The sequence below is a fragment of the Schistocerca gregaria genome, unplaced genomic scaffold (genome assembly GCF_023897955.1).
Source record: "Schistocerca gregaria isolate iqSchGreg1 unplaced genomic scaffold, iqSchGreg1.2 ptg000394l, whole genome shotgun sequence".
In the NCBI taxonomy this organism is placed as follows: domain Eukaryota; kingdom Metazoa; phylum Arthropoda; class Insecta; order Orthoptera; family Acrididae; genus Schistocerca; species Schistocerca gregaria.
Genome location: NW_026061833.1, coordinates 371540 through 380138, shown reverse-complemented (window position 1 = coordinate 380138; position 8599 = coordinate 371540).

Genomic DNA, 8599 nt, shown 5'->3' with positions numbered 1-8599 from the left:
TGGAGGAGTCAGCCGTAACGAAACTATTCCACCTGGTGAAATACATCGAGACTTCAGAAAGAGCGTAATAATTCAAGTTCCAAAGAAGGTAGGTATGACAGTTTCCTGACCATGAGTTAAATGTGCCACGTATGCAAAATACTGACAGAAAAACTGTTTTCAGAAGAATGAAAAAAAAAAGGTAGCTGGTAGAAGCCGATATCGGCTAAGATGTCTTAGGAGGTTGAAGAAAGACAAAACTACATTTATAGCGTTTGTACAGTTAGAGAAAGTTTTTGTCAGTGTTGACTGCAATTTATAGCACAACTCGAGTGAAGAAAACGGCAGATAGGACACACAGCGATGTCTCAAGGAATCTCGAGAAGGAAGTGTTGGGACGGGGCTGGGGGTGAGAACGGCAGGGGAGGACGAGGCCCCGAGGCTCGGGCCCTGGTCCCGGCTGCGTCGCAGCACCCGACACCTGCCACTCCGTCAAAGTTCTTCCGCAAATTCTCATCTCACAAGTTATTCCTACACAGCTGCTCAAGGGACTACCTCGCAACTAGTTTCACTTTGCTCGGAAGACACCAATAACCACTTTTAGCCACCTTTGCTTGCTTATGCTTGATAAATGCAAATTGTTACAACATCGCTCATTACGTCGGATGCCCTTAGAGTGCACAAACTGCGTTATCGACCTAGATTATATCAATCAGATACGTAAGGGGAACGTGTTCATTTTAGTTTCGAAATTAATTGTTGCCACTGCCTTCGGACAGGCTCAGGATTAAAATGAGCATACTATCATACTCAGAGTTTAACGTTCGTGTTGCTCCAGAATCATAGAGGAGAGAGATGCGTGCAAGACACGACACCTATACGCCATCCGAGCTCTGTTTGACTCAATGCCGAGGCGTATCAAGGCCGTTATTACGGCCAGAAGTTGTTCTGGGTACTGATTTCTCAGGATCTATGGACCCAAATTGTGTGAAAATGTAATCACATGTCAGTTTTAGTATAATATATTTGTCCAATGAATACCCGTTTATCATCTGTATTTCTTCTTCGTGTAGCAATTTTAATGGCCCTTAGTGTAAATCCGACCAGTTTTCCGGAATGAATCCGTGTGTGAAAAGTCCGTGGTGGTAATGATTCACGCTTCCTGTTAGCAGCATCTGTGTGAATGTAGAGGTCTGTTGGATTGTAGGAACGTATATGAGTTAACTTTGCCCTTGTCTACACGGCCAGATAGGGACCTAATACTTAGTATGTGTTGGGCTGCTTTCGTGATCAAGTGGAACTTAGAGAAGATGGTACGATTGCGATACAGGGTTATTCCCGCCCACGTAAATTGTTTGGTTGACTGTTTGTGAACATTTCGCGTCTTTATTTAGTTTGGAGAAGATCGAATGTGGTGTGCGGAACATACGTTTGCCTGTTCTCTAGACATGGGAAGGACCTTAGGTAGATTGTAAATTAGATTGATTATTTGGAGTATGTTAGATCAGCGAGATCGGTATTCGCGGTTGGAAATATGATTTTTCATATGTTTGTTTCTAGTTGCTCTGTGGTCTAGAGGACGCTGCACGTAGCTAAAGTTTCGTGTTTGTAGAGAAATGATTTCGAGTCTATATGTCGGGAATTATGTTGCGTTAGCTGTCGGGAGGCTAGTGCTGCTTACTTGGTATCGAGAAGTATAGCGAAAATGGTATAATATTATGGCGAAAATACGTGTGTTCTTGTAATCCCCGAGTCTGGAGATGTGCATAGAAAAGCGAGCAGGCAAGGACGCAGACATAGTAACGCGTTTTTGTCGAGGTGAAATGATCGCTAATTTTAGAAGAGGTCTGAGACTGACTTCGGTTCGCTGATGTAAATGGATGATTTTCTATGATGTGGGATGTGAACTGTATTTTTACTAGATTGACAAGGTACTCCGTGATATATTGCTGGGGCAGTGATGTGTTTCATGCTCCAATATTCTTGCGAGTCAGTACAGATATGAAAGATAACTGCACTGTATCTCTAAAATAGGTATACAGGGTGTTACAGAAATGTAGGCCAAACTTTCAGGAAACATTCCTCCCACACAAATAAAGAAAAGATGTTATATGGACATTTGTCCGGAAACGCTTCATTTCCATGTTACAGCTCATTTTTGTTTCGTCAGTATGTACTGTACTTCCTCGATTCACCGGCAGTTGGCCCAATTGAAGGAAGGTAGTGTTGACTTAGGTGCTTGTGTTGACATGCGACTCATTGCTCTACAATACTAGCATCAAGCACATCAGTACGTAGCATCAACAGGTTAGTGTTAATCACGAACGTGGTTTTGCAGTCAGTGCAATGTTTACAAATGCGGAGTTGGCAGATGCCCATTTGATGTATGGATTAGCACGCGGCAATAGCCGTGGCGCGGTACGTTTATATCGAGACAGATTTTCAGAACGAATGTGTCCCGACAGGAAGACGTACGAAGCAATTGATCGGCGTCTTAGGGAGCACGGAACATTCCAGCCTATGACTCGCGACTGGGGAAGACCTAGAACGACGAGGACACCTGCAATGGACGAGGCAATTCTTCGTGCAGTTGACGATAACCCTAATGTCAGCGTAAGAGAAGTTGCTGCTGTACAAGGTAACGTTGACCACGTCACTGTATGGAGAGTGCTACGGGAGAACCAGTTGTTTTCGTACCCTGTATAGCGTGTGCAGGCACCATCAGCAGCTGATTGGCCTCCGCGGGTACACTTCTGCGAATGGTTCATCCAACAATGTGTCAATCCTCATTTCAATGCAAATGTTCTCTTTACGGATGAGGCTTCAATCCAACGTGATCAAATTGTAAATTGTAAATGTGGGCTGACGAGAATCCGCACGCAGTTGTGCAATCACGTCATCAACACAGATTTTCTGTGAACGGTTGGGCAGGCATTGTTGGTGATGTCTTGATTGGGCCGCATGTTCTTCCACCTACGCTCAGTGGAGCACGTTATCGTGATTTCATACGGGATACTCTACCTTTGCTGCTGGAACATCTGCCTTTACAAGTACGACACAACATGTGGTTCATGCACGATGGAGCTCCTGCACATTTCAGTCGAAGTGTTCGTACGCTTCTCAACAACAGATTCGGTGACCGATGGCTAGGTAGAGGCGGACCAATTCCATGGCCTCCACGCTCTCCTGACCTCAACCCTCTTGGCTTTCATTTATGGGGGCATTTGAAAGATCTTGTCTGCGCAACCCCGGTACCAAATGTAGAGAGACTCTTCGTGCTCGTATTGTGGACGGCTGTGATACAATACGCCATTCTCCAGGGCTGCATCAGCGCATCTGGGATTCCGTCCGCCGAGGGTGGATGCATGCATCCTCGCTAACGGAGGACATTTTGAACATTTCCTGAACGAAGTGTTTGAAGTCACGGTGGTACGTTCTGTTGCTGTTTGTTTCCATTCCATGATTAATGTGTATTGAAGAGAAGTAATAAAATGAGCTCTAACATGGAAAGTAAGCGTTTCCGGACACATGTCCACATAACATATTTTCTTTCTTTGCGTGTGAGGTATGTTTCCTGAAAGTTTGGCATTACCTGTAAGTAAGACCGTGTATATTGTACTGTAAAGTTACCTTGGCTTACACTGTGTTAACTGTGTAATATTGCATTGTGGAGATTATTTTTAATCTTATGGCATGACTAGAGGTGATGACTGTGTGTCCTATCGTGAGGGATGTATAGATTGAGCAGTTTGATAACGGCGACGGTATGAGTGATAATTTTTAATCGGAAAATTATATTCGCTATAAATCCTGAAGTACAGTCGTCTGGAGGAGAGGTTACGTGTACATTGGTTGGTGTCAGACTGTAACAAATGGTTCAAATGGCTCTGAGCACTATGGGACTTAACATCTGTGGTCATCAGTCCCCTAGAACTTAGAACTACTTAAACCTAACTAACCTAAGGACGAGACACAACACCCAGCCGTCAAGAAGCAGAGAAAATCTCTGACCCCGCCGGGAATCGAACCCGGGCGCGGGAAGCGAGAGCGCTACCGCACGACCACGAGATGCGGGCAGACTGTAACAGGAATAGTAATATTTAATTGTAGTTAAAGTGGTAAATATGTTCCGTTCTTACAATACTCTTGTAAGTCTGGTATGTATTTGATAATGGGGAGACAATTTTGCGGGTTTAACTGTGAATGATATTTAGCGTTCTCTGTAATATAACGACGGAAAGCACCAGAAAGAATAGGTGGATCGTGGTTCGATACCGGCTGTAGATGCGATAGGAGCAAGTAAGAATGCTCCATCGTTTGTGCTAGGATACAGGGGTCTGTACATAGCGGAGGGAACGCTTGCCTATGTTGAAATCTGGAGGAGAAAGACGTTAGGAGCGATAGAGTGAGTGCGTTAGAGGTTATTTTCCTAAGGAGGTTCTGTTAGAGTAGGAATTTCCGTGCGTAATATCTGGGACATATAGAAGGCTTGAGTTAACTATTTTTGGAAGAATATACAATTCCGGAGAGTTCGAGTTGGTTTTTTTTTTTTTTTAATTAGCATGGTGAAGTAAGAATAAGCTTGGGAACGTTGTTACATGGCGAGCCGCCAAGCGGACGTTTCGCCGGGAGAGGCGGCGCGAGCCATGGTGTGGCAGGCAAACACAGCTGAGCACGTCACGTACGTTCCATCAGAAGGAAGCATGCTGCGCTATTCTGCCATTTGTGGTGAGGACAATGCTGGCCTAAGGCGCCTCGAGTATGGGGCTGCGACTTGGAGTGCGCTCCCGCACCATCACGTGAGCACGTGTGTCTAGGTGGACACGTATTTGGATAGGAGTTTCTCAGAAAGGAAGTACGAATGAGATGCCGCTGCTTGAGGGACGCGGGCGGGCCTGCGCGTGCTTTGACAGTTGACGGCTGCGCCACGCCGTTAGGGCCGTCTGTGCGCCCTACTGGACAGCGCTTGGCGGAGGGTGCTTGCGTGCGTGATTGAATTATTTTGCGAGCAGGTCTGTCGGCTGTGCTTTGAGTTATTTGGACAGTTTACGAGTACTGAGCGTGTCTAGACAAACTTGCGCTGAATTATTTTGGAGGAGTGTGAATGTCTGTAATTAAATTGTTTGCATAAATTAGGAGTTGTTTTCGTGTATGTAGAGTGTGTATTATGAGCGCAAGGATAAAATGGAAAGTGTTTTGCCTCAGTGTGATAAATATATTACATGTCAAAATAAACAGAGTGGACTGCTTCCTTACTCTCCCCAGCCTGAGTAATTTAACATAATTCTGGCCCCTACAGACCACAATCTGGGATTAGGTGACAGGAGGGATGACAGTACGATCTGATGGCAGTAATGAGTACTGTGCCAGTTGGACGGTAAACCTCGTGGTGGAGACACGCCCTGCAAAGGTAAGATTTGTGCTCAGACCTGTTTTCCTATCATTTCAAAAAAAAAAAAAAAAAAAAAAAAAAAAAAGGAAAAAGAAAAAAGGTTCAAATAGCTCTGAGCACTATGGGACTTAACTTCTGTCGTCATCAGTCCCCTAGAACTTAGAACTACTTAAACCTAACTAACCTAAGGACATCACACACATCCATGCCCGAGGCAGGATTCGAACCTGCGAGCGTAGCGGTCACGCGGTTCCAGACTGAAGCGCCCAGAGACGCACGGCCACACCGTCCGGGCCTATCATTTCGCCCCATTTAGATGAAGTCATGTGCTGTGCATGTTAGTACACTTTAGTACATGTTAGTTGCACATTAGTGCGGGTTAATGCACGTAGGCCCGTCAACGTGGGTCGGTAAGGGGGCGTGGTGCTTGGTTGTGAGGATCATGGTGGATACTTTAACCATTTGATTCCAAGTCCAGGTGGGTGTGGCATTGGTGAAAATTTATTCCAAGTCCTAGGTTCAGTGAAGTCGAATCACATGACTAATGCAGCAGACAATAGGAGTTCAGCGTTCTAGGGGTGGGGGTGGGGGGGGGGGGGTTGCTTTGTCATGAATGAACACAGCGCTGGTAGTGGGAACATGTCAGACTTCTCTTTTGATAATTGAATATTGCAATTTTAAATTGACTAATTGTAAATGATTAAAATTGAAATGGAATTAAGTACGTAGACAATTGATAGTTTAGATGTGCGATGTCGGTGTTAGTATGGTTGGACAGAAGACTATGTTCGGCGCGTATTTCGAGGTGGCAGCCGAGGGTTTTTGATGTAAGCTTTCGGAACCCCGTGGGCCAGAGGCGCGGCGCGAGAGAAAACCGGTACTTGCATCATCACCCGACGTTGCGGTGGCGCCCTCTGGTGGCCACCATATGAACTAAGCCAGTTGGGCTCTGGAGCTCGCGGTGAACACACTGTATACGGCCATCTAGAACTCCGGTACTTGCGTCATCACTCGACATCGTGGTGGAGTCGTCTGGTGGCACCGATATGAACTCAGCCAGTTGGGCTCCGGAGCTCTTAGTGGATACATCGGGTGCAGCCGTCTTGAATGACGGTACTTGCGTCATCACCTGACTTCAGGAGAACGCCCTCTGGTGACACTGATATGAACTGAGCCATCTGGAGCTCAGACCCAGAGGAGAACACACCTGCTTGAAGTTGGTTAAATACTTTGTTCCCGCCATTTTCTTTGCTTAGGAGAGATAACCGGGGCGTGACACACAATCATGTTGGAACTTAAACTTCGCGCCATTTTTCTGGGTGAGGGGGCGTGGCACTTAACCGCCAAAATTCAAAAATCCGGCCAAAATCCGACATCTTGACTGAGTCATCGTCGCCATCTTGAATGACGTCATCGCCGCCATAGTGGATAACGGTACTTTGACCTGCTACGCATGTTGTCCCAATACTTGCACCCAGTGAATGCCAATATCATTTCATTTAAAACTCGGAGCATCGTTTATGTATCGGGTGTCTCAGTTATTAAAAGATAAAGAAACTTGGGAGAAAAAATATGGTGTTGTCAGAACATCGATGAGTGCAGTAGAAATTTAAATGAAATATGTTATGCTCATGTATCTCGTGATCCAAAAGCATTGCGTTCTAGAGGGAATGAGCTACCGACTCAAGACCTATAAGGCCGCGTCCTGCGTAAGTGACAGAAGCAACCAGCAGCGCGCGACAGCTTCAGACGACAAACTACCACCTCACGTGTAGTTACGGAAGTGTCCGACGTGAGTGACGTCCTTGGCACTGCCTGTCCTCTGCTGCAACTGGCGACGTTCGAATTCAGGCGTGTTAGAGTGTCGCCGCTGCAGCACGCGCGACAGCCACGTGCCTTCTCGGTAAACCGAGACGGCAGCTATGAAATACTTATCATCCGATTTTAAGAAAACTATTCGCCGAAAAATATTTATTCTTCCGCATCTTACAGCTTGATATATTTGCTCGGTAAATGTTTCTGTTTATTTTCGTTATTCGTCATAGTTACTGTGCTGCACGAAACAATGTACATGGCTGCACGAAATTTTTAAGAATCTGCGGAGGTAAAATCACATTGCATACATGCTCCTATGGTTCATTAGAGGCCATACATTATTGCGTACGATGTGTAACCAAGGTATCTAAATTGTATTTAAAGTTGGCCAGAATGATATCTCTTTTCATTCTTGACGTATTAGCTGTTATGTCCGCTGGCGGGTGTCTTGCGACGCGTGCGAATCCTCTGCTGCTCTTCGGGAATCGAGTCGTAAAAATCTTCGACCCATAAACAGTTGAAGATATCGGAATGACGTTTTTATGGAAATGACAGCACGCAGAAAGGACTATTTCATCGTATGATTCACACTTGGTACGTTTTTGTAAATGTGTGAGCAGAACGAAAACAAGGCTCCCTATAAAGTACACCGTGAGGTTTGGTCCGAATTTTCATAGCCAAACGAAGACAGAGAAACAGGCAAACGGAGTTTCGACGTAACCAGAGTGAGGTCTAGATTCGAGTGAAAATATTTAACTCCTTGAAAGTAACAGGGTAATCAAGGAAAACTTAATTACAGAGTTAAGGAAAAATTGAAATATTTCAGGAAAATTTGCTCCCTAGCTATATCGAAGTGTCAAAAAGTTCATCTGTTCAAGGCCTAGCTATTTTGCACATAAAAAATTCATTGATGCGGTATTTAAATGTCAAGAAGGCTTCCTTCGTATCAAGTACCAACGTGAGGAAGGAAAACGAGAAGTCAGAGACATCGTGCTTTCTGCATAAAACTTCAAAATAGAAAATGAAATAAATAGGTCAAATATTTTGTGAAAAAATTTGGATAAAAGAAATAAATAGATGAGAGAAACGTTCTACATTGCCTTTGAATGACGCTCGAAATAATGAACAGGAAGTGAGGTGGATGAAACGTTTCTCTAATATTTTTTATTTCACACTTTTAGACAAATCATTTCACAAAACGTTTGATTTTCTTTTCAAACATTTTGTACTCTTTACGTTTACAGACTTTAGATTAAATGAAACGCTTTGTCTCAACACTGACCGATGATGAATTACGTTCGTAACATCAAATACCTGTAAAATTTACTAGTAATGTAGAGTGTATGATGTACTGGGATAGGTGTGTAGAGCCGGCCGGAGTGGCCGTGCGGTTCTAGGCGCTACAGCCTGGAG